Consider the following 27614-nt stretch of genomic DNA (forward strand, 5'->3'; position numbering starts at 1 on the left):
ATGTTTTTATATTTTTAGTGGGTTTCCTATCTTTAAAAAAGTCGTTTTTCCATATTTTTTATCTTCCAAAAGTGTCAACAAATACGACTCCTGTTGCCTTAATGCCCCCCCCCCCCTACCAAATCTTACACTGTACTTAAAGAACCGTTAAATTCGGTACTGACGGCTGATTTGGTACGACGTTGGGAACAATTTGAATTTAAGTTGTGCCTTAAGCTTTAGTTGTGCCTTAGTTTTGGTTATGGTTCTCCTCCGATTCCTGATATTTCGGAAGCAGATCTTACATCGTAAAACATATTACAGTTTGCCATCCGCATCTCATAGTAATGCTCTATTTGCCAAACATCAATCTGTTCCCTGTTATTCAACTTTGATAAAACAAAAACAAACCGTTAAAAACGAAGGGCAGAAGCAGTACTACTAGATTGACCGCAGCTGTATTTTTTTAAGTTTTATGGTTTTTTTCTTCCTTAAAAAAAATCTTAAAATTATTTTGTATGTGGTTTGATAGGTAAGGTGTGGCACTTTTAAGGGGGAGATACATACACCCAAAAAAACCGAAAGTTTACATTTAATAAGGGTTGTGTTAATAATATACTACAGCTAGTTTTAAACTGCCAGTATTAATTCAATTCTAAATATTATAAGGGGCAGACTCAATAGTATTAAGTTATGATTAAATAGTATTAAGTTTATACCCTGAGTTTAATTTCAATATCGCAGTTTCGATTTTCGTTCCTGGTGTGAAGCTAGGCTGCCCTCGTGTGGAACCTGGTCATTTCGAACAGAAAACGTGTTACCGTATTTTTATGTTATTCGACGCGTTAGTACTTCAGGGGTTTGAGGTTAGCGCTGCGGTCTGTTTTAGGAAATTTTATTGTGAAAATTTTAATGTTTGATTTAGTTCCCGCTTGATGTTTAACTAATGACTAACTTCTGCCCTTTCCCCGACACCAACTTGAAAGCCGCTCCAGCAGCCCGGGAACTAAGGATCTTGCTATCTGCGCATTTAGCATGGGCTTAGATTTTTTTCTGGCCGTGGCCAGCGTGATGCTCGAATATCAGCGTCCATGACCAAACTTCGGTGTTCACCAGGACGGAGTTCACTCTAGAGATGATCAGCAACATTAGTGGTCAACGGCAGCATTTGCCCATATTTTTGTACATATTTGCACATATTTTGTACGTGTAAAATTATCTTCGGTAATTTATAAAAATTTAAAAAATACATGAAATAATATCTTAAATGTAAAAAATATATTGAATAACATATTAAATGCAAAAAAACAGTTTTGTGTTTTTAGTACGGGGTATAATATTTTTAATGGCTTTGCTAAAATAGTATGAAATGTATACTAACATTTCCACAAAATAGCTTAACATGTACAGATGGTAACATAGTATACTTTGTATACGAAATAGTATTAAATTAATACCAAATATCATAGCATTTATACCAAAAAGCATACAAAATAAACTAGAATCCTGAGATTCAGTACACCAAGTAAGTAAATATTTCAAACTCGTTGGTTTCGAATTGAAAACTTCGAAAGTTTCAATTTAATACTTTCGGAAGTATTAAGTTAATACTCATCTTATTGATGTAAATTTTAAACTCAATACTGTAGAATTCATGTAACAATAGTTCCGTTTCTATGACCATTTTATTTTGGGTGTATAGAACTGCAAATTTTGCATGTTTTTCGTGTTTTTTTTTTAACCAATAAGGAATGGTTCTTGGATTTCAAAACTTGGGTAGTTGATTACATTCTTATTTTATAATTTTAACAAATTTTTATTTTTTTTTGTCTTTGAAAATGGCGGCTATGGGAATTGTTTTGTCAAGCTTTTACAAAAAAAGTAGGCTAGCTGCGGATAGTCCTCAGGTCGCTGTGCAGATCCGATTCTTATAAAAATATCTCATAAACTCTGGTTGCGGCACTCTTTGAAAGTGTTATTGCCTAATTTCTACATAAAGTAGGTTCAGACAGTGGGCAATTTCATTACAAACAGCAGCATGATCCGCAGCTGAGGAAAACATGGTTTCAAGAAAAACGCATTTAAAGTAATGAAATATGTATATCTACTGCACAAGGAAAAATACGCTTAGTAAAAAAAATACATGATTAGTACCTTCTTTAAAGGTATTTTTCTGACAATTACACTCATTATTTAAGTCGAGACACTCGACTTTATGTTTCTTCTCGTTTGTAATTCAAAATGTATTATAAATATCATTTTTAGATCAACCAAACATTCTATTTGTTATACGAGATCACTCTTCCGGCTCCAGTTTCGATTTAAAAACAAACAAATATGTTGGACCGAAATCGGAGAAACCTGCTCAGCTAAAAATGCTAGACACATATTCAACTACAGAACAACGTTTTCAGTTGGGAAAATCACTGTTCCCCGATAAACTTAAGGACTTGCAGGGTCGAGAAGTTGTCTTAGCTGGGTTCGATTACCGACCCTATACTGTTATAAAACATGTGAGTATTAAGATTGACCTTAGTTTTTACTTTAATTGCTCTTTAACTTAATTTCTTATAATATACTTAGTGTACGTGAAATAGGAGCTTCACTCGTTAATCATTTTCGGTTATTTACGCGCATCCCTTTTCTAATCCCTTTGGTTGAGTGAAACGAAATTACCGGTGAGTGAATGCCGTCGTCTTATTAATGAACGTTTGTGATCGCTTCAATACGTGTAAATGACCGTGTATGGACTTTTCTTAGGCTGGGATAGGCTTAAGTCCGGCCACTGTCCTCTACAGTTAATTTTGTAGAAATACAGGAGACGAAACGGGACTGGGAGTTTCCGCCGGGGTTTTTTTCCTCAAGATCACGCGGCCTGGGTCTCCGTATCTACGTAGGGTAGATCGCTTAGAGACGTAACCCTAGACTGTGCCGACACAAATTAACACTGGGGTTGTAGCTGGGCCTGAACGTGGGCAAGAGGACGCACGTGGGCGCGCGTGGTCTATCGCTGTATTACGTAGAGCAAACCTCCGAGACGCAATACGGGAACTTGTCCGCGACAAATGAGCATGTGTACATGCGCTCAGAAAACCTCGAAGACGCAACGCGAAAACAGGGCCGACACAAATAAACCCGCGGGGTAATTTCGACTGAGTCTGAGCGTGGGCGAGGGAGATACTTTCCACAGTCCGGAAAGCGGCCGTATTTCATAGAGCAAACCTCGGAGATGAAATACGAAAACTTGACCGACGTCAATTAGCACGTGGGCGGCCTCGCCGTCCGCGTAGCGTACAGAAAACCTTGAAGACGCAACGCCAAAAACAGGACCGACACCAATTAACTCGCGGACTTCACTGATTTATTGACAGAGATTGGGGTTTGAATTTTACAAAAACTGGGTTGTTTTTATTTTCAATGATAGCTTTCTCCCTAACCTTTCGCACTCAAGCTGGCTATTCTGTCTCTTAACTTACTGCGGGGCTCCTTACGACTTTACCTCCGCGTGTTCCTTCCGCTATATTTCCTTGATGATCCGTTCAGCTCGGCTGCCGCAGAAGAATGAGAGCGATTTTATGGACACGCTTTTTCCTTACCAGCCCTTAGCTTGCCACTTAACAGTACGAAGTTTGCGCTTAACAGCACGCTTGCGCCTAACAGCCCACGATAACTTATCGATACTATCGGAATTCGCACCGACTGGCCAGCTGACCGATCTTGCGGATCAACACTGGCAGCTCTTGCGCGCGCATAATTACAATGGTTTTAGCTTAAAATCTAACTTACAAAATATCCACAATAATATTTTATGTCCTTCATTGGCTGAGATACGTGAGTTGCATGTGAAGGAAATATGAGGGCGTAAACCCATCCTCACACCCCCTTTTACTTCGGCTAGAGAATCGAGCGGGACGACACGATAACGTCTCCTCGTGCGGGGATGGTGATCCGAAACTTTGCGACCTCTGCGTAGCGTAGGTAGTGCATTTGCCGGCGTTGCTGCGCCTGGATAGAAGTGATGAGGTCTAGATGCAACCGGCGTTAATGGGTGTCCACCCTTTCAGTCCGCCGTGGCGACGATCTGCGGGGACTCGTCTAGGACCTGAGTTGCGTCCGGGCACTTCCGGAGAGCTTCGTTCTCCCATTCCCCGGTTAGGAAAAGTTGGATGTCCTGATCCCTGGGGTTGAATCCTACGATCTCGCTTGCATCGAGGGTTCCAGGTACTGGCACCAGACAGCGGAAGAATCCGATCGCCCAGGCGTGAGCGGCGTGGCTCGGTAGAAGGGTCCGATGGGTCCGGTGGGGGCAGTAGCTCCGGAACGGGTTGCGTCTCCGGGCGACCTCCGCATCCGACTGAGCTAGTAGCTGGTACTTTCCGATTTTTCGAGAGGGTTCCGAAGACACCTGTGACATGTCCGGGTTGTCGGCGCACGTTTCCATCGTTGTGGTTGCTAGTCGGCCATGGCACTTGGGGGGTCTTCGAAAAGGGTTCCTTTCCTTGGCAACGCACAGTGTAAGATTTGGCCAATCTAGCGGGACTTTTAGCAAAAGTTGAACTATTTTTGAGGTCGATGAGCTTTAAGCAGCAGTTTTAAAAATGTTCAACTATTACGAAAACAGGCACAAAACAAAACAAACAATTTTTTTTGGAAGATAACGGTTTTTAAAGTTGGACTTTAGAAATGCATGCAAAATTGCACTGGGAAGCGAGCAACAGTTGACAAAGTTTAGTCTTATCAATTGCATCGCGTGATCAGTGGGAGCAGCCAAAAGTCATTTTTCCTAGAAACTTTAGACAATTTTTATTCCACTTTCAAAAACATTTTTTTTGGGACAATAATTTTTTTTTCACTTTTTGAAAAAAGTGCTGGTGTTTGGCAATGACATTGATCACTCCCAATTGAAATTACACTGTCTTTTGAGTTTCAAAACCGATTTGAGAAATCTAGGAGAGATAAAGCCAGGTTCTTTGCTCATAATGCAAGTGGCCTTCAGGTCACATTAAATGGCGAAGACTGTCGCATTGATGTCATTGCTTCCACCTCAAGTACAAGAGGGAGGTCACAAAAAGTCTTTTTTGAGTGTTGTCCTAAAACACAAAAAATGGAAAAGCCAAGAATTGTTGCCTACGCTGCAGAACAGGCTTTGCGGGCAGAAGGAAAACGGGATTCAGCTAAATTAATTAATGAATTACCAAATGCTCCCCCGTCCACGGGGACTATAATTAAGAAAGCTAAATTAACTTCTAATAGCACTGCAAAGCACCTTTTAGCAGATCAAGCACTTGCCCTTCTGATAGAAAGTAAATTATCAATGCAACAGTACAATACCACAAAAAATTGTCTGTCCAAAATTATATCCATGCTATGATCTCGTTAAGGAGTCAAAAATGTTATGCTATCCTACTGGTATAAAAGTAAGAGAATCCTATGCTGAAATAAGTTTACAATCCCTTATTGATCATACCGTAAAACGGCTGATAAGTGCTCAAGAAAGTTTGAATTGTTCCCATTTAATAAAAAAATTTTTAAAAATATAAATAAAATATAAAATATAAATATAAAATATAAATAAAAATTAAAAAAAAAAAGTGGCATCCAAAAATTAAAAACAAAATTTTTTAAGTTGGCGAAAATTATAACAAAAAATACAAAAATAGTTAAGTTTCAAAAATTTTTTTTGTAATTTTTGTTGGGGCTTTTATCTTTAAAAAAACAGTTTTTTTTTAATTTTTAACGCCCTCAAAAGTGCCACGCCCATTTTTTATGTTCAACATAATCGTTGGGCTTACTAAAATATTCACTCCAAATTTGAAGCCGATATCTTTAAAAATACGACTCCTACTGATTTAAGTCCCCCTAGATTGGCAAAATCTTACACTGTGCAACGGCGGCATCCGGCAGTGGCTGGAGATTGTACTTGTTCTTATTGACGGTGGCGTTTGCCTTGGTGGGTTCCGCGACGGTGTCGGGGGTGGCCCGTGGCAATGCGTTTTCTGGCGGAACCAGATGTCGATTTAGTGCATTCGGCGTGATGTGATGCCTCGGAGCGGGTATGGGTGCCGTTTTCGGATCCCCATCGGTCCTTTGTGTCCGCTGGGGAAGAGCCGGGGTGTCCGAAAAGTGGACGATCGCTGCTGTGGGCGCCGCTCGGGTAGCTGGGCCTTGTTCTGCTCCTAAAGAAGCCAGTGGCAGACACACTTGACCGCAGATTAAGAATGCTCGGATGTTGCAGAGGAAGTCAATGCCGAGGATCACTTCGTCTAATACTGTCGGCAGGAGTAGGAGGGTCATGCGGACTTGTTGGCGGATGAGGCGCACCAGGGCGTGTAGAGCCTAGAGTGCTATGTCGATAGGGGGCTCGGCTTTCTGGCCGATCATCCGGTTCGATATCGCTGGATTCGGTGGGCCGAAGGTCGTCATCCTTGGTAGTACGGGATCCCGCTGTCGGGGGCCGGACGGAGGGCTGCTCCTCGTTGTGTAGCTTCCACTGTATATAAAATTGAAAGAAAGGTAAAGACCATTAATAGAATAATTTATTTTGGTGTAAATTACTTGTTTCTAGGGATAGTGTGGTTGCTTTATCGTTTAAAAAATACAATTATTATTATTTTGGGTCCCTGAATTGTATAAAAATTGTATAAGAATTTTGTTAAATAACAAGAAAGGAAGCTACCTTCGGCCAGCCGAAGCTTATATACCCTTGTAGATAAAAGAATACTCACTCGGTGCAGTTCCAGGGATTCCAGATTCAGCGTTTCGATTTATTTCAATTTTGTTTTTAAGTAGTCAAGAATCAAAACGCCTACTTCCTACAAAGTTACAATGAATTTTCTTATATTTGTTTGGGAGCCTTAAGATATAGTGGTCCGATCCGGTTGGCTCCGACATATGTACTACCTGCAATAGAAAGAAGACCTTCGGGAAAGTTTCATCGCGATAGCTTTAAAACTGAGAGACTAGTTCGCATAGAAACGGACAGACGGACAGACGGACAGACGGACATGGCTAGATAGACTCGGCTATTGGTGCTGATCAAGAATATATATACTTTATGTGGTCGGAAACGTCTCCTTCACTGCGTTGCAAACATCTGACTGAAATTATAATACCCTCTACAAGGGTATAAAAATATAAAAGTAAACTCGGATGCGTATTTCATTAACTTTTAATTCAAAAGTAAGGAATTAAGAAGATTTGCTCAAAATGCTTCTGCTTTTTTTTGCTGATCATGAGCGCCATAAGCGTTTAAAACAACATTTAAAAACGAACCGACGGACAGACGGACATGGCTAGATGGACTCGGCTATTGATGCTGATCAAGAATATATACACGTTATGTAGTCGGAAACGTCTCCTTCACTGCGTTGCAAGCATCTAACTGAAATTATAATACCCTCGGCAAGGGTATAAAAATATAGCTAAAACAAGAAAGGAAGTTAAGTTCGGCCAGCCGAAGTTTATATACCCTTGCAGGTATACCTACTTAAAATGTTGTTTTTACACGCCTACTTTCTACAAAGTTAAAATAGTTTTTTATTATTTTTTTGATTTTTCCTATGGGAGCCATAAGATATAGGGGTCCGATCCGGCTCGTTCCGACATATGTACTACCTGCAATAGAAAGAATACTTTTGGGAAAGTTTTATCGCGATAGCTTCAAAACTGAGGTACTAGTTCGCATAGAAGCGGACAGACGGACAGACTGACAGACGGACATGGCTAGATAGACTCGGCTATTGGTGCTGATCAAGAATATATGTACTTTTCTTTGAATATTCCTATGGGAGCCTTAAGATATAGTGGTCCGATCCGGCTCGCTCCGACATATGTACTACCTGCAATAGAAAGAAGACTTTCAGGAAAGTTTCATCGCGATAGCTTTAAAACTGAGAGACTAGTTCGCATAGAAACGGACAGACGGACAGAAAGACAGACGGACATGGCTAGATAGACTCGGCTATTGGTGCTGATCAAGAATATATATACTTTATGTGGTCGGAAACGTCTCCTTCACTGCGTTGCAAACATCTGACTGAAATTATAATACCCTCTACAAGGGTATAACAACGTAAAATAAAATAAAAAATAATGCCTTAGAGTGCACTCGAACCTCGATCGCACAAATCGCAGGCTACCAACTTACGCAATCTGGCACAGACCGCTTTGAAATCTTATGCGCAATGTGCCTGTTGAGTCGATACCTTTTCGGAAACATAATTCAAGTATGGACAAATAAGACAAAATTGATTTTTGACTTTTCGGCAGCGCGGAGTGCTGAGAGCGAGAAAGCAAGTGAGCGAGAGAGAGAGAAGTAAAGTACCGGCACTCTATAAATAGAATGAATACGTGTGAGTCCCGTTAGACAAAAATGACGCTGCCTCCGTACATTTTCTTGCTCCTCGTTACACATCTTAGTGTTTATATTATCTTTGGTTCTACCACATAGAACTTGAATGGCTCGCCATTCAAACCGAACTCCTTGAGTAGAGCTTGTAGCTCCTCTTTCGCCGGTAGGAAATCCACCTGACCCCCATGGCTCGGGTCTCGGACTTGTTGTCGGATTCCGGGAAGCTCCCTTCCTCGATCCGATCGGCGGCTGACGTACCGGGTTGTTGCTCTGCGTCCTCCGACGCTTCCTTGTCCAGGTCCGTTTTTATCGAGGGACCCGATGAACAATGCGGCTAGGTGGCCGCTCCCGTTGGGCTTCCAGGTGAGCGTCACGTGGATGCCGACGTAGGAATGGCGCGGTGGCAACCCTCCTGGCGGTTGGTGCTCCGGTGACCACAGTACGCCTTGTTTCCCTTGTCGCGGTGACTACTGTGGATGGCGCAGCTAGGGCGTTCGGCGGGCGTCGATGCTGGCCTCCGGGGTGCTCCTGGCGTGAGGAATCTCAGTTGGAAAGAATGCGTGACGGCCAGGGGGAGTGCGGCGTAGATTGGCGTTGTCGGAAGAAGGATTTCAAATTTAAATCTGGGGTGCTCAAAAATCCTGGACATGGGTCGAATGAGCACGTGTATAATCTCGTGGTCCGCTTTGCGTTCAGTAAACCTCGAATACGCAACCCGAAAACAGGGCCGAAACAAATTAACTCGCGGACTTTACTGATTTATTGACAAGGATTGGGGTTTGAATTTCACAAAAACTGGGTTGTCTTTATTTTCACTGATAGCTTTCTCCCTAAGCTTTCGCACTCAAGCTGGCTATTCTGTCTCTTAGCTTACTGCGTGGGCTCCTTACGACTTTGCCTCCGCGTGCTCCTTCCGCTGTCTTTCCTTGATAATCCGTTCAGCTCGGCTGCCGCAGAAGAATGAGAGCGATTTTAGGCGATCTATATTAGAAATTCTCTATTCCACGTGGACACGCATTTTCCTTAACAGCCCTAAGCCTGCCACTTAACGGCACCCAGCTTGTCAAGCTTGCCACTTAACAGTCCGAAGTTTGCGCTTAACAGCACGCATGCGCTCAACAGCCCAAATGGCTCGTTCACGGGTGATGACGAGAGCTGACCGATCTTGCGGATCAACACTGGCAACTCTTGCGCGCGCATATTTACAATGGTTTTAGCTTAAAATCTAACTAACAAAATATCCACAATAATATTTTATGTCCTCCATAGAGTCCATCCGTTTGAAACGGTTGGGATTTTTGACGAATGTGAAACTCGTGTTCCCACAGAACTCCATCCACCATCTACCATCCAATAACAGCTGACTGAAGAGCAGTTGCTCAGCTCAACATTAACGAAGGGGGATTTCCACTCGGGAAAACTGTCGTAAAATTGCGTTAGTTAACATGCCCCTCTCACCGGCCACAGGAAACAACACAGAAGCGACAACTACAAGCCTAACCCTGACGGACAATAATAAGGATTGCCGACATGAGAAAACCAGGGTACACTGATAGATTGGACTCGTACACACTTTGACATAATAAACATTCATTCTTATTTGGTACTCCAAGCAACACAGTCGTTTATTCCGAAAGCTTCATTCCAGCATATTCTAAAATAATACTCGCATATGAGACCTCCTCTACTCCCTCGGTCACAGGACGGTAACTGGCGCAGCCGGACTACGAACAAGGGATTAATCAAGCCCACTACGCTCATAGTTCTAATTTCCTTGTAGGCTGAGGTGAGTGAACAGGTGACAGTGGTGGTTGTGGAAATTTTCGTAGTGGAAAAATAATAATAAATTGTGCAAATAATACATGTAAACAAACCAAACAAAAATCAAAATTCTAATTGCCACGCAAGCGACCGTATATGTGTACATCAACCGCTGATAAGGCACCGGGATCGCTTTTGCAGGACAATTTACAACAATTATACAAACAAGTTGCTGTATGCGATGACCGTATATGTGTACATCAATCGCTGATAAGGCACCGGGATCATCCATACACAGCAACTCATAAAAGAAAAACAAAAAAAAAAAAACGGTAAAGAAGTCAAAAATTTGACATTCCAAACTGCTGTGTGTGGTGACCGTCTGTGTGTGTCGAAAATCACTTGGTGTGCATGTATGAATTCTCTATCATTGCTTTTGATTTTGCATCGTCATTGCGATTGATTTTTGTAGTTTTGTAGTTGAGAGGACAATCATTAGGACGCAACAAGCCTGGTGTCACTGTCGTCGAGTGCGTTTTGTAGCTTTGAGAGGAACCGAGATGTCATGGTGACAGCCTGTCGCCGAGTGTGAAAATAAATCAGTCGAACATTGGACTTCCTTGTGACCAAAACTAACTGCGCAAAAAGCAAATGTTAATAACGAAGTTTTCCCAAGTATCACCGAAGCACCAAAGTGTATATCAATCGCCGACAAAACACCATGACCATCTGCACACAGTAGTTTGCTAGAATAAATGTAAGTTGTGTGATTTTCGACCGTATATGTGTACAACAATCGCTGTTAAGGCACCGGGATCGTTTCCATTAATCAATTTACATGAAAGCAAAAGTATTATTATAAAATACATACTATAAAATTAAAAAAAAAATTTATTAAATCTGCACAAATATAATAAAAAACTAAAAAAAAAAAATAAAGGTCATACACAGTGATACAGTTGCCTCCGGCAAATATAAAGTGAACATGCATGTGTTTGTGTTACGCATACTTTTAAAATTATTGCTATCCCACCGGGAAAATTCCTCTGGAAAATAGCCTATTTTCAAGAGGTTTCTCCATACAAGCGGATGGGACAAAACCTCATTCACCCCTTACATTTCTTCCATCTCTGGTTTCAAAATACACGGGGGTGACACAAAAAGTAAGGGGGAAATGAGGTTTCTATCTGGATCTCTGGCAGAAGAATGCAGGACAAAATCCACTGGTTTTTCGACTTCCCGCATTATAGATTTTCCACACCTACCCAGTTATGGTTTTCCTCCGCTTGCAATATCTGCTTTTGCCTCTCTTGCCTCTCAGTTTTGGTTTTGCACTGCTTTGCAGTATCTGATTTTCCACAATAAAAATCATGTTTTTTGTAATATTTGTTTGTGTATTTATTAATAATATTTACAATCGAAGCATTGGAACTAAAAATTTTTAATGCCTGAAGCATTCCCGGGTTTTGCTTGGCCGAATGCAGTTCTTAGATATCCATTTCTTGTCTGTCTTCTGAAAATATCAAAAATAATTTAGATATGAATGTAAGACCAGAAATTTTAATAAGAGTAACTACCATTATTAGGTCTCCGCACAAAATTAAAGGATCTTTCCAGAAATTATGCCTGGTTTGCCATGGCCGATCATTTACCCTCTGTTCAGTTGTTTTATGTCGGGTATCTATATCAAAAACTATGTGAAAATTTAATACTATTTTGTATTACAACGCGAAAACTTGTGATTGCAGGGAAATTTGATATTTTATTTTGGCGACGACGAAAGGGAGTTTGCGCAATGAGATTCATATAACAACTGACTCTTTAATTTCAATATATAAACGCTTAAGCCTAACTTAACGAAAGGGGCGAGAGACGGGGCGAATTCGCGAGCGCGATTAAAGCTTTATTGCGCTCCCGCTCCCGCCTTACACTATTCAACATATTTCATTATAAAAGCGCAAAGTGCGCAAACACCGCCCCCTCTGAAGGACCAACGTCTTCAGCACGCCACAGGCAGCACCGCCAGCCTATGGACCGCTCGCCGATACGTCGTATCCTTTGTTTTGACGTCCGCCACTCGGACCTTGCCGTCAGCGCCGACGTGCACCGCCACGATCCGACCGATCATCCACTGCTGCGGCGGAAGATTGTCCTCGGCGACGACGACGAGAGCTCCCACGGCGACGTTTGAAACCTCCTGGTGCCACTTGCTTTTCGCCTGGAGGCTCGAGACGTACTCCCGGGACCATCGCTGCCAAAACCTGTGCCTGAGACACGAGATACTGCGCCATCGTCGCAAGCAGGTTGGGCTGACTTGGTCCGGGAGCGCTGCTGAGGATGGAGCTAGTAGGGGCCCGCCGATCAGGAGATGGCCTGGGCTTAGTGCTTCGCCGTCGTTGGGATCCGTGCTGATCGCTCCGAGGGGCCTGGAGTTGAGAACGGCCTCCACGCTGGTGAGGAGAGTTCCGAGCTCCTCCGCGGTCAGGATGTCTTCGCCGACCGTCCGAAGGAACAGGTGCTTTGCAGACTTCACACCTGCCTCCCAAAGTCCGCCGAAGTGAGGTGCTCTGGGCGGTATGAACGCAAACTCGCATCCTCTTCTTGATGCGAATGTTGCGATACCGCCCCCCTGCTCCTCCAGACGGGCCCGGAACTCTCTCATGTGGCGATCGGCTCCGACGAAGTTCGTCGCGTTGTCGCACCACACCTTCTCCGGAATCCCGCGTCGACTCACGAACCTTTGGAATGACAACAAAAACGCATCAGTGGTGAGGTCGGACACTAACTCTAAGTGTACCGCTTTGGACGCAAAACATACAAACAATGCCACGTATGATTTGTACGGCGGCTTACCACGGGTACGATACGTTGTGTTAAATGGGCCACAAAAATCAACACCACAGATATTAAAGGGGCGGAGAGCTCGAAGTCTGTCTGATGGCAAGTTCCCCATGATTTGCGTCAAAAGTTGAGGCTTGCACCAAAAGCAACGAATGCAAGACCGAACTGTTCTGCGGCAAACTTCCTGCGCATTAACCAACCATATCTTTTCTCGCAACAGACTTACAAGAGCTCGAGGGCCCACATGACAATTTGTGACGTGCAGGTAGGACACGTAGGCTTTAACAAACTGTGAGCCTTTCGACAACAACAACGGGAATTTGGCTTCGTACGGGATAGGAGCATTCAATAACCGACCCCCAACTCGCAGCAATGTCGAGGAACACCAATCTAGTTTTTTCTCGTGGAGAAAAGGGCTTAGTTTTTGAATATTCGTTGCAACCGGTTTATTTTTCCGAAAGACCCACACGAAAACCCTTAGAAGCCTTATGTGCGACGAAAAGGATTCTATTTTCTGAAGCACACAATTAGGCTCAGGGATAACCACAAGCGCCAAAGCTGATTTGCGTAATTCCATCGACACGACATCAGCAGGTACTTCGAAGTGTCGATTCACAGGCCAATCTTTTTCTGCATCGAGCAAAAACGACGGCCCAGCGAACCAAATGGAAGCTGTGAGTTCCTCAACGTCACATCCCCGTGACACGATGTCCACTGGGTTTACTTTCGTGGGGACATGTCGCCAAATTGCTTTTTCCGACCACTCTTGGATCTCTGCAACTCGGTTTGAGACGAAAACCGACAACGATACTTTTAAACCTTCAGCGGTACTAGTGCGAACATATGCTCGCATGGAAGCGTCAGCGAAACCATGTATTTCTGCCGGGACTTTGGCGTCTGTATGAACGAATCGCGATACCTCGATCTTGGACAGTTGCAACAGCGTTCCCTTAAAAGCTTCCCAAGATGTCTGCAGTTGCATCGGCAGCGACAACATTTTTGCCCTAGTCACTAGAGGGCACAACAAGCCAAGCGGATCGAAAAGTCGGGCAGTCACCGACAGTATGTTTCGTTTTGTCGCACGAAGATCCAGGAAAGAGTCATCCAACCGAAATTGAAAGTAATCTTTACCCGGCAACCAAACCACGCCAAGGGTCTTAGTTACGTCTGAGTCTGCCGTTAGCGGCATGACAGCGCTTTCAGATGCGGATAACTCTGGGCAGTTAGAAAACCACTTTGCCAATTCAAATCCTGCCTCTTGCAATACCTGAGAAACTTCGTCTCGAAGGCTTAGCAGGTCCTCAACGCTTCTGGCGCCAGTCAACAAATCGTCAACATAAAGTCATTCTGAATGACCTTGGCGGCTTTTGGACACGAATCCTCCGCGATCTCTCCAAGCCGATTTAAACACCGAATCGCCAGATAGGGGGCTGGCGAAGTACCATAAGTCACGGTGTTCAGCTTGAAGATTTTTAGAGACTCAGATGGATCTCGTCTCCACACTATGAGCTGAAAGTTTCGGTCAGCTTCGTCAACCATTACTTGACGACGTATCTTTTTTACGTCTGCTGCAAGCGCAAACTTGTGCAGTCTGAACCGAAGCAGGGTCCAATACAGCTCCTCTTGAATGGTGGGGCCAACCATCAAGATGTCATTCATACCACTCTCAACTTTGTCGAGGTGCTTCGAGGTCGCAGCACGCATTGGAGCGGAATGAAATAGTGAGGACTGTCTGGGATTTTATTGTTCGTAGAAGACATATGGCCCATCGCTTCATATTCTTCCATGAATTCCAGATACATCTTTTTTAAAGAAGGATCTTTGGATAATCTTCTTTCAAGCGACAAATCTACGTTTCGCAACTTCATATGATGAACCAAGAGTGCTTGGGTCAGATTTGAACGGCAGACGAACCGAAAATCTCCCGGACGACAATCTTTGAGTGTTTTTCTCAAAGTGTTGCTCACAAAGTTGCTGCTCAGGAGTATGGACCTTGGCCTTGGGCGGCAAGTCCTCCACAGACCAAAATTTCTGCAGGGTTGTGTCGATTGACTCCAACACTTCTTCCTGGCAGCTGAGATGTACCAACTTTTCCGTATTTCTTATTTTTTCTGAGGCACATCTCCCTGACACTATCCAGCCGAGAACTGTTTTTTGCAAAATGGGAAACTCAGGCCCTTGCTTTATCTGGCCGACTGACAATAGTTCAAAGAACGAGTCTGCGCCTATAAGCATATCTATTTTTTGGGGCTTGAAGAAGAATGGATCTGCCAATTGAATATTTTCAGGCACCCTCCAGCCGCTGGTGTTCACCGTTTGATCCGGATGATAACCAGAAATATTTTTTAGTATGTAAAATTCGGACGAAAATTGACTGCTACCCACTCGCGACTTAACTATCGTGTGAATTTTCTTGGTTGCTTGAGCATTAGTTCCACCAATGCCCCGCAAGCTCAAACACACGTCCTCTCTCTTAATCTGAAGTCTCTGAGCGAGCTCATCGGTCACAAAATTTACTTGTGAACCAGAATCGAGCAACGCTCGAGCCAAAACTAATTCGCCACTTTTTGTTTGGACGCTCACGATGGCTGTGGCAAGAATAACTTTATCCGATGCAGTCGCATGCATAACATGCGAAGTGGATGGAGTATTCTGCAAGAGCGTGGGCTGAGGAGGAGGTGGCAACGCGAGATTTGTTGGCGAGTAAATGTGCAGCAATGTGTGGTGTGAGGACTTACACACCCTGCATCTTTTCGATTTGCACCTTTTTACCGTGTGGCCCTTCCGGAGCAAAAGCAGTGCAACTTTCTACTTGATGTTCTGCTGAGTTGCAAAACACACATACTTCGGGGTCGTCTATGGCAGCAACAAACGAAAAACTCCTATTTCCATTCTTCTTAGGATAAGCCTGGCTCTGCTGAACAATTTTTGGCTTACACGCTTCTTCGGCAAACATATGCTGATTGCGCTTGTTCAGGGCCGACTCACACTCGCTCCAAAGAGGAAGCGAAGTATAATCTAACTGTTCTTCCCATTTTCTTTTAGTTCCTGCATCGACTTTGCCCATTACTAGATGGATGAGGATGGCATTCGTAATACGTTTGTCATCCCCAATGGACAAAAGAGAATCGTATAGCGCTGTGACTGTGTCGATCAGGTTTCTCAAGGCTGTAGCTGATGGCTGGGAAATCTTTGGCAGATTAAACAGTGTCGATATATTGTCAAATAAAATTAAACAATCATTATCGTACACCCGCCTTAGGCTTTTGGGTAATTATTCGCTGTAACTTGGAATGCCCTGACTGTTCCTAGCGCGTCTCCAGCCAAACACGATATTAGATGGTTAAATTTTTCGATATCGTGCAGCGTGTCATCTTTGTCAACAAAAGTTTCGAAAAGGCTTATAAAATTTTTAAATTCGGAATGTTTTCCGCTAAAGGTTGGAAGAGCGACGCACGGCAAACGGCATTGGGGTGTGCGCGTTGCCGGCGGAGCGGAATTGTCAACGCTCTTAAGCTTTGTTTCCGCGATTAGGGAAATTAGCAACGATTTTGCTATTATCGCAGTCTCTTCTAACTCTTCGCGGTACTCATCATCTCCATCTTTCGCTTCAATTTTATTCTGTATAAGCGAAGCATTTTCAATGTGCGTATTTAGGATTTCTAATCGACATTCTAACTCAACCGTATTTAAGGAGTATCGACCCTCCTTTAAATATTTTTGCGTTCGCTCTATACTCTTCATATATCCATCTCGTTGGTTTTTCAACCCTTCGATGTCCTTGTTGTTACTTTCTGATTTTGGCACCATTTTTTTTTTTTTTTTTTGGTATCGAAGAGTTTATAATTTAATTTATTTTTAGTTTTTTTTTTTTTTTTAAATTGTATTTATGTAAATGTATACAAAAATTTGTTTTTAAATTTATTAAATTTAAAAATAATAAGCAACGAGAGGAATAAGCTGAACGCAAGCAGTGTAGGGGAGGTATTTAAATGAATTGCGGAATTAATTTAAGGAATCCTAATTTATTATAATAATTCAATAATTATAATATGCCGAGCGCACGTCGTGTAGGGGAGCACACGCCAAGCTCAAACACCAAAAAACGAACAAGCGTTTAGGGAACGGCAACGCTTGCACCGTTCCAGCGATCGAAAACGAAAACGACGAAAGAGAACTCGAAAGAACGGGCTGCGCTGTCTGTGCGTGTGTGTGTATGTGTACGGGTGGCGGTGCTCAACGCAATGCTAACGGAGAATGACCCTGTAGTTCTCAAGGGGGCCGGTGGCACTTTCGGGGTAGAAAAGGGATCGACCACCCAGTGGTCCCTTAAGGGTCAATAGGTGGCGTGTGTATTTTTTACAAGAGCAAAAGAGTTATCGGAGAGTGAACACTTCTATGTGAACACTTCTATATGAGTTAAAAAAATTGTAAAATGAAATTTTTGACAAGTATATAATGATTTTAATAACGAATACAACTTTATTTTGTTTATATAAAAAACAAATTTAAAAAAAGTAAAAATAATAAAATAAAAACTTAATAATGAGATAAAAAAAAATATTAAATGATAGAATTTTATTTCTTTTTATATTATTTATATTTAATAATGAGCAATTTAGCTGCAGCAATATTTTTAACAATAGCGGTGGTTCAGTAGCAAAACGTTTTCTTTCCTTCCATAACAAGCGGATTTTATTGGTGCTTAGATATATAAAATAAATATATAAGTACCTAATTTTATATACATATAACTAAACAAAAATAATATTAGCGAATGTTTTTATTGCCATCGATTATACGATATCGGTAGTCGCAATATTAATCGTAACGGATTGCCATAACTACCCAACCCCGCTACCATCACTAACCCAACGTTTGCGCCAAATTTTGTAAACATTGTATTTAATTTGTCTTATTGTACATTTAAAGTGTTATATTTTGTTGTGATCTGAAGTGTCGTCAACAGGTGAGTAACACCATGAGTTGTGCAAGTGAAATACCTAATAATGTGTGATATTCAGCCATGAACAGCAACAGGCACATTCGTCGATTTGTTAAAGAGGAGAAGGAGAAATAGTGGTGCAAAGGACTCCTACGTAAGTCTTTTTTCTTTGATATTATATAATATCATATAATATAATATATAATATATATACATATAATATAATATATATATAATATATATATAATAATATATATATATATAATATATAATAATATCATATATTATAGAATATTTTAGTTATATATTTATTATATATATTTAGTTATTAGTTATTTTAATCCTTTTTAGATTAAAGCCATGAGATCGTTGTTTAATGTTAAAGGCCTTTCTGGAAAAAAAGCCTTAAACTCCTTTACACATTTCTATGGTGCACTTCAAGGTAGGTTATTATACCCGTTACTCGTAGAGTAAAAGGGTATATTAGATTCGTGCAAAAGTATGTAACAGCTAGAAGGAAGCGTTTCCGACCCCATAAAGTATATATATTCTTGATCAGGGTCACTAGCCGAGTCGATCTAGCCATGTCCGTCTGTCCGTCTGTATGAACGCTGAGATCTCAGAAACTACAAAAGCTAGAAGGTTGAGATTTCCCACACATATTCTTTGGCTTCCTACGCAGCGCAAGTTTATTTCAGCCGAGCGCCACGCCCCCTCTAACGCCCACAATCGCCCACTAACGATTTGAAAATGGGTCCTGCGCCCACATCTTTAAAGATTTCCGAGAAGTATAAATGCAATTTTGTTGTGTATATTTATACCTATCGAAATGTAGAAGACATTTTTCAAATCGGACCATTCATTAAAAAGTTATACGCAATCAAAATATCTACATATATCTATCTCCCTCGCACTTCTTTAGCTGAGCTACGATTATTAGTCGGGACACCAACCCGAGTACAGCGTTCGCACTCCCTTTAGCTGAGTGACGGGTATTAGATAGTCGGGACACCAACCCGACTATAGCGTTCTCTCTTGTTTTTATAACTGTATTTTTTATAATACACTTAGTTTCTTGATTCAATTTCAATCTATTTACTTAGAATGCCATCTGTCTGCACAAATATAATAAAAAACTAAAAAAAAAAATAAAGGTCATACACAGTGATACAGTTGCCTCCGGCAAATATAAAGTGAACATGCATGTGTTTGTGTTACGCATACTTTTAAAATTACTGCTATCCCACCGGGAAAATTCCTCTGGAAAATAGCCTATTTTCAAGAGGTTTCTCCATACAAGCGGATGGGACAAAACCTCATTCACCCCTTACATTTCTTCCATCTCTGGTTTCAAAATACACGGGGGTGACACAAAAAGTAAGGGGGAAATGAGGTTTCTATCTGGATCTCTGGCAGAAGAATGCAGGACAAAATCCACTGGTTTTTCGACTTCCCGCATTATAGATTTTCCACACCTACCCAGTTATGGTTTTCCTCCGCTTGCAATATCTGCTTTTGCCTCTCTTGCCTCTCAGTTTTGGTTTTGCACTGCTTTGCAGTATCTGATTTTCCACAATAAAAATCATGTTTTTTGTAATATTTGTTTGTGTATTTATTAATAATATTTACAATCGAAGCATTGGAACTAAAAATTTTTAATGCCTGAAGCATTCGCGGGTTTTGCTTGGCCGAATGCAGTTCTTAGATATCCATTTCTTGTCTGTCTTCTGAAAATATCAAAAATAATTTAGATATGAATGTAAGACCAGAAATTTTAATAAGAGTAACTACCATTATTAGGTCTCCGCACAAAATTAAAGGATCTTTCCAGAAATTATGCCTGGTTTGCCATGGCCGATCATTTACCCTCTGTTCAGTTGTTTTATGTCGGGTATCTATATCAAAAACTATGTGAAAATTTAATACTATTTTGTATTACAACGCGAAAACTTGTGATTGCAGGGAAATTTGATATTTTATTTTGGCGACGACGAAAGGGAGTTTGCGCAATGAGATTCATATAACAACTGACTCTTTAATTTCAATATATAAACGCTTAAGCCTAACTTAACGAAAGGGGCGAGAGACGGGGCGAATTCGCGAGCGCGATTAAAGCTTTATTGCGCTCCCGCTCCCGCCTTACACTATTCAACATATTTCATTATAAAAGCGCAAAGTGCGCAAACACCGCCCCCTCTGAAGGACCAACGTCTTCAGCACGCCACAGGCAGCACCGCCAGCCTATGGACCGCTCGCCGATACGTCGTATCCTTTGTTTTGACGTCCGCCACTCGGACCTTGCCGTCAGCGCCGACGTGCACCGCCACGATCCGACCGATCATCCACTGCTGCGGCGGAAGATTGTCCTCGGCGACGACGACGAGAGCTCCCACGGCGACGTTTGAAACCTCCTGGTGCCACTTGCTTTTCGCCTGGAGGCTCGAGACGTACTCCCGGGACCATCGCTGCCAAAACCTGTGCCTGAGACACGAGATACTGCGCCATCGTCGCAAGCAGGTTGGGCTGACTTGGTCCGGGAGCGCTGCTGAGGATGGAGCTAGTAGGGGCCCGCCGATCAGGAGATGGCCTGGGCTTAGTGCTTCGCCGTCGTTGGGATCCGTGCTGATCGCTCCGAGGGGCCTGGAGTTGAGAACGGCCTCCACGCTGGTGAGGAGAGTTCCGAGCTCCTCCGCGGTCAGGATGTCTTCGCCGACCGTCCGAAGGAACAGGTGCTTTGCAGACTTCACACCTGCCTCCCAAAGTCCGCCGAAGTGAGGTGCTCTGGGCGGTATGAACGCAAACTCGCATCCTCTTCTTGATGCGAATGTTGCGATACCGCCCCCCTGCTCCTCCAGACGGGCCCGGAACTCTCTCATGTGGCGATCGGCTCCGACGAAGTTCGTCGCGTTGTCGCACCACACCTTCTCCGGAATCCCGCGTCGACTCACGAACCTTTGGAATGACAACAAAAACGCATCAGTGGTGAGGTCGGACACTAACTCTAAGTGTACCGCTTTGGACGCAAAACATACAAACAATGCCACGTATGATTTGTACGGCGGCTTACCACGGGTACGATACGTTGTGTTAAATGGGCCACAAAAATCAACACCACAGATATTAAAGGGGCGGAGAGCTCGAAGTCTGTCTGATGGCAAGTTCCCCATGATTTGCGTCAAAAGTTGAGGCTTGCACCAAAAGCAACGAATGCAAGACCGAACTGTTCTGCGGCAAACTTCCTGCGCATTAACCAACCATATCTTTTCTCGCAACAGACTTACAAGAGCTCGAGGGCCCACATGACAATTTGTGACGTGCAGGTAGGACACGTAGGCTTTAACAAACTGTGAGCCTTTCGACAACAACAACGGGAATTTGGCTTCGTACGGGATAGGAGCATTCAATAACCGACCCCCAACTCGCAGCAATGTCGAGGAACACCAATCTAGTTTTTTCTCGTGGAGAAAAGGGCTTAGTTTTTGAATATTCGTTGCAACCGGTTTATTTTTCCGAAAGACCCACACGAAAACCCTTAGAAGCCTTATGTGCGACGAAAAGGATTCTATTTTCTGAAGCACACAATTAGGCTCAGGGATAACCACAAGCGCCAAAGCTGATTTGCGTAATTCCATCGACACGACATCAGCAGGTACTTCGAAGTGTCGATTCACAGGCCAATCTTTTTCTGCATCGAGCAAAAACGACGGCCCAGCGAACCAAATGGAAGCTGTGAGTTCCTCAACGTCACATCCCCGTGACACGATGTCCGCTGGGTTTACTTTCGTGGGGACATGTCGCCAAATTGCTTTTTCCGACCACTCTTGGATCTCTGCAACTCGGTTTGAGACGAAAACCGACAACGATACTTTTAAACCTTCAGCGGTACTAGTGCGAACATATGCTCGCATGGAAGCGTCAGCGAAACCATGTATTTCTGCCGGGACTTTGGCGTCTGTATGAACGAATCGCGATACCTCGATCTTGGACAGTTGCAACAGCGTTCCCTTAAAAGCTTCCCAAGATGTCTGCAGTTGCATCGGCAGCGACAACATTTTTGCCCTAGTCACTAGAGGGCACAACAAGCCAAGCGGATCGAAAAGTCGGGCAGTCACCGACAGTATGTTTCGTTTTGTCGCACGAAGATCCAGGAAAGAGTCATCCAACCGAAATTGAAAGTAATCTTTACCCGGCAACCAAACCACGCCAAGGGTCTTAGTTACGTCTGAGTCTGCCGTTAGCGGCATGACAGCGCTTTCAGATGCGGATAACTCTGGGCAGTTAGAAAACCACTTTGCCAATTCAAATCCTGCCTCTTGCAATACCTGAGAAACTTCGTCTCGAAGGCTTAGCGATCTCTCCAAGCCGATTTAAACACCGAATCGCCAGATAGGGGGCTGGCGAAGTACCATAAGTCACGGTGTTCAGCTTGAAGATTTTTAGAGACTCAGATGGATCTCGTCTCCACACTATGAGCTGAAAGTTTCGGTCAGCTTCGTCAACCATTACTTGACGACACATCTTTTTTACGTCTGCTGCAAGCGCAAACTTGTGCAGTCTGAACCGAAGCAGGGTCCAATACAGCTCCTCATGAATGGTGGTGCCAACCATCAAGATGTCATTCATACCACTCTCAACTTTGTCGAGGTGCTTCGAGGTCGCAGCACGCATTGGAGCGGAATGAAATAGTGAGGACTGTCTGGGATTTTATTGTTCGTAGAAGACATATGGCCCATCGCTTCATATTCTTCCATGAATTCCAGATACATCTTTTTAAAAGAAGGATCTTTGGATAATCTTCTTTCAAGCGACAAATCTACGTTTCGCAACTTCATATGATCAACCAAGAGTGTTTGGGTCAGATTTGAACGGCAGACGAACCGAAAATCTCCCGGACGACAATCTTTGAGTGTTTTTCTCAAAGTGTTGCTCACAAAGTTGCTGCTCAGGAGTATGGACCTTGGCCTTGGGCGGCAAGTCCTCCACAGACCAAAATTTCTGCAGGGTTGTGTCGATTGACTCCAACACTTCTTCCTGGCAGCTGAGATGTACCAACTTTTCCGTATTTCTTATTTTTTCTGAGGCACATCTCCCTGACACTATCCAGCCGAGAACTGTTTTTTGCAAAATGGGAAACTCAGGCCCTTGCTTTATCTGGCCGACTGACAATAGTTCAAAGAACGAGTCTGCGCCTATAAGCATATCTATTTTTTGGGGCTTGAAGAAGAATGGATCTGCCAATTGAATATTTTCAGGCACCCTCCAGCCGCTGGTGTTCACCGTTTGATCCGGATGATAACCAGAAATATTTTTTAGTATGTAAAATTCGGACGAAAATTGACTGCTACCCACTCGCGACTTAACTATCGTGTGAATTTTCTTGGTTGCTTGAGCATTAGTTCCACCAATGCCCCGCAAGCTCAAACACACGTCCTCTCTCTTAATCTGAAGTCTCTGAGCGAGCTCATCGGTCACAAAATTTACTTGTGAACCAGAATCGAGCAACGCTCGAGCCAAAACTAATTCGCCACTTTTTGTTTGGACGCTCACGATGGCTGTGGCAAGAATAACTTTATCCGATGCAGTCGCATGCATAACATGCGAAGTGGATGGAGTATTCTGCAAGAGCGTGGGCTGAGGAGGAGGTGGCAACGCGAGATTTGTTGGCGAGTAAATGTGCAGCAATGTGTGGTGTGAGGACTTACACACCCTGCATCTTTTCGATTTGCACCTTTTTACCGTGTGGCCCTTCCGGAGCAAAAGCAGTGCAACTTTCTACTTGATGTTCTGCTGAGTTGCAAAACACACATACTTCGGGGTCGTCTATGGCAGCAACAAACGAAAAACTCCTATTTCCATTCTTCTTAGGATAAGCCTGGCTCTGCTGAACAATTTTTGGCTTACACGCTTCTTCGGCAAACATATGCTGATTGCGCTTGTTCAGGGCCGACTCACACTCGCTCCAAAGAGGAAGCGAAGTATAATCTAACTGTTCTTCCCATTTTCTTTTAGTTCCTGCATCGACTTTGCCCATTACTAGATGGATGAGGATGGCATTCGTAATACGTTTGTCATCCCCAATGGACAAAAGAGAATCGTATAGCGCTGTGACTGTGTCGATCAGGTTTCTCAAGGCTGTAGCTGATGGCTGGGAAATCTTTGGCAGATTAAACAGTGTCGATATATTGTCAAATAAAATTAAACAATCATTATCGTACACCCGCCTTAGGCTTTTGGGTAATTATTCGCTGTAACTTGGAATGCCCTGACTGTTCCTAGCGCGTCTCCAGCCAAACACGATATTAGATGGTTAAATTTTTCGATATCGTGCAGCGTGTCATCTTTGTCAACAAAAGTTTCGAAAAGGCTTATAAAATTTTTAAATTCGGAATGTTTTCCGCTAAAGGTTGGAAGAGCGACGCACGGCAAACGGCATTGGGGTGTGCGCGTTGCCGGCGGAGCGGAATTGTCAACGCTCTTAAGCTTTGTTTCCGCGATTAGGGAAATTAGCAACGATTTTGCTATTATCGCAGTCTCTTCTAACTCTTCGCGGTACTCATCATCTCCATCTTTCGCTTCAATTTTATTCTGTATAAGCGAAGCATTTTCAATGTGCGTATTTAGGATTTCTAATCGACATTCTAACTCAACCGTATTTAAGGAGTATCGACCCTCCTTTAAATATTTTTGCGTTCGCTCTATACTCTTCATATATCCATCTCGTTGGTTTTTCAACCCTTCGATGTCCTTGTTGTTACTTTCTGATTTTGGCACCATTTTTTTTTTTTTTTTTTGGTATCGAAGAGTTTATAATTTAATTTATTTTTAGTTTTTTTTTTTATTTTAAATTGTATTTATGTAAATGTATACAAAAATTTGTTTTTAAATTTATTAAATTTAAAAATAATAAGCAACGAGAGGAATAAGCTGAACGCAAGCAGTGTAGGGGAGGTATTTAAATGAATTGCGGAATTAATTTAAGGAATCCTAATTTATTATAATAATTCAATAATTATAATATGCCGAGCGCACGTCGTGTAGGGGAGCACACGCCAAGCTCAAACACCAAAAAACGAACAAGCGTTTAGGGAACGGCAACGCTTGCACCGTTCCAGCGATCGAAAACGAAAACGACGAAAGAGAACTCGAAAGAACGGGCTGCGCTGTCTGTGCGTGTGTGTGTATGTGTACGGGTGGCGGTGCTCAACGCAATGCTAACGGAGAATGACCCTGTAGTTCTCAAGGGGGCCGGTGGCACTTTCGGGGTAGAAAAGGGATCGACCACCCAGTGGTCCCTTAAGGGTCAATAGGTGGCGTGTGTATTTTTTACAAGAGCAAAAGAGTTATCGGAGAGTGAACACTTCTATGTGAACACTTCTATATGAGTTAAAAAAATTGTAAAATGAAATTTTTGACAAGTATATGATGATTTTAATAACGAATACAACTTTATTTTGTTTATATAAAAAACAAATTTAAAAAAAGTAAAAATAATAAAATAAAAACTTAATAATGAGATAAAAAAAAATATTAAATGATAGAATTTTATTTCTTTTTATATTATTTATATTTAATAATGAGCAATTTAGCTGCAGCAATATTTTTAACAATAGCGGTGGTTCAGTAGCAAAACGTTTTCTTTCCTTCCATAACAAGCGGATTTTATTGGTGCTTAGATATATAAATTAAATATATAAGTACCTAATTTTATATACATAGAACTAAACAAAAATAATATTAGCGAATGTTTTTATTGCCATCGATTATACGATATCGGTAGTCGCAATATTAATCGTAACGGATTGCCATAACTACCCAACCCCGCTACCATCACTAACCCAACGTTTGCGCCAAATTTTGTAAACATTGTATTTAATTTGTCTTATTGTACATTTAAAGTGTTATATTTTGTTGTGATCTGAAGTGTCGTCAACAGGTGAGTAACACCATGAGTTGTGCAAGTGAAATACCTAATAATGCGTGATATTCAGCCATGAACAGCAACAGGCACATTCGTCGATTTGTTAAAGAGGAGAAGGAGAAATAGTGGTGCAAAGGACTCCTACGTAAGTCTTTTTTCTTTGATATAAATATTTTAGTGAAATTTTCTTCCTTTTTAGATTAAAGCCATGAGATCGTTGTTTAATGTTAAAGGCCTTTCTGGAAAAAAAGCCTTAAACTCCTTTACACATTTCTATGGTGCACTTCAAGGTAGGTTATTATACCCGTTACTCGTAGAGTAAAAGGGTATATTAGATTCGTGCAAAAGTATGTAACAGCTAGAAGGAAGCGTTTCCGACCCCATAAAGTATATATATTCTTGATCAGGGTCACTAGCCGAGTCGATCTAGCAATGTCCGTCTGTCCGTCTGTATGAACGCTGAGATCTCAGAAACTACAAAAGCTAGAAGGTTGAGATTTCCCACACATATTCTTTGGCTTCCTACGCAGCGCAAGTTTATTTCAGCCGAGCGCCACGCCCCCTCTAACGCCCACAATCGCCCACTAACGATTTGAAAATGGGTCCTGCGCCCACATCTTTAAAGATTTCCGAGAAGTATAAATGCAATTTTGTTGTGTATATTTATACCTATCGAAATGTAGAAGACATTTTTCAAATCGGACCATTCATTAAAAAGTTATACGCAATCAAAATATCTACATATATCTATCTCCCTCGCACTTCTTTAGCTGAGCTACGATTATTAGTCGGGACACCAACCCGAGTACAGCGTTCGCACTCCCTTTAGCTGAGTGACGGGTATTAGATAGTCGGGACACCAACCCGACTATAGCGTTCTCTCTTGTTTTTATAACTGTATTTTTTATAATACACTTAGTTTCTTGATTCAATTTCAATCTATTTACTTAGAATGCCATCTGTCTTTAATCCTATTTCTTTCTGTCTTTTTCTGCTTTTCACTTTTAAAACATGGTTTGATGTAAACAGGCTTGTATAACAAAATCTTAAAACATGGTTTGATGTAAACAGGCTTGTATAACAAAATCTAAAAATATATATTTAAACCCATGCAGAGGGAATTATAATTTAGTCCAGAAGTTTGTTACGCAGTAAAGGAGACCTTTTCAAACCTATAAAGTAAATCCATTTAACCATGTCCGTCTGTCTGTCGGTTCAAGTTTCAAAAGCGTGAAATAAGTCTGCATTTAACTGTTGGTTATTCTTATTTTATATTTATGCTTTTCTAGTCACAATTTTATTCCTGAAAGCTGCAAGGGTATTAAAACTTTGGCTTGCCGAAGTTAGTTTCTGTTATCATTTTATTTTAAAACACTAAAATCTTATTTTTTTTAGATATTGTTTCAGAATCTGGTAATGCAGAAATATTGATTCCCAAGGCAATTCAATTGCAAAAGAAACGATTTTTTAAAAAGAAATCCAAATCAAATAATAACAACAATGAGGCACTCAACAAAAACGTGTCAGCAGAGGAATTTGTTCAATAAATATAAATTAAAAAAATAGAAAAATTGTCTACTTATAATACAATAAATTAATTTAACAAAAAGTATTTTTTCTTGGGAAGTTTCGTAGCATTCAGCTTTTTTGGTATTGAAAACACCAACCCCATTTCATACCCCTTTTCGCCACAAAAGGGACCGATAGGTGGTCCGATAGATGGTCCGATAGGTGGCCCCTTTTGTGGCGAAAAGGGGTATAATATGGGACCACCTATCGGTCCCTTTTGTGGCGAAAGGAAATGCAGAACTTCGCCATAT

At 42.1% G+C, this 27614-nt stretch overlaps 1 protein-coding gene and 2 long non-coding RNA genes across 5 annotated transcripts in view; all 3 read left to right on the forward strand.

Annotated features, from left to right (window-relative positions):
• Ir41a (Ionotropic receptor 41a) overlaps positions 1–27614 on the forward strand; it is a 441646-nt gene that overhangs the window by 16250 nt on the left and 397782 nt on the right. The window lies entirely within an intron of this gene.
• Positions 17741–18325, forward strand: LOC138912805 (uncharacterized). Its single transcript, XR_011418360.1, has 3 exons — positions 17741–17900; positions 17956–18030; positions 18228–18325. It is a non-coding gene; the product is annotated as an uncharacterized lncRNA (long non-coding RNA).
• LOC138912688 (uncharacterized) lies at positions 25649–27365 on the forward strand. The gene is made up of 4 exons (XR_011418244.1): positions 25649–25809; positions 25865–25939; positions 25994–26084; positions 27190–27365. It is a non-coding gene; the product is annotated as an uncharacterized lncRNA (long non-coding RNA).

This window comes from Drosophila takahashii, chromosome 2R (genome assembly GCF_030179915.1).
Source record: "Drosophila takahashii strain IR98-3 E-12201 chromosome 2R, DtakHiC1v2, whole genome shotgun sequence".
Classification (NCBI taxonomy): Eukaryota; Metazoa; Arthropoda; class Insecta; order Diptera; family Drosophilidae; genus Drosophila; species Drosophila takahashii.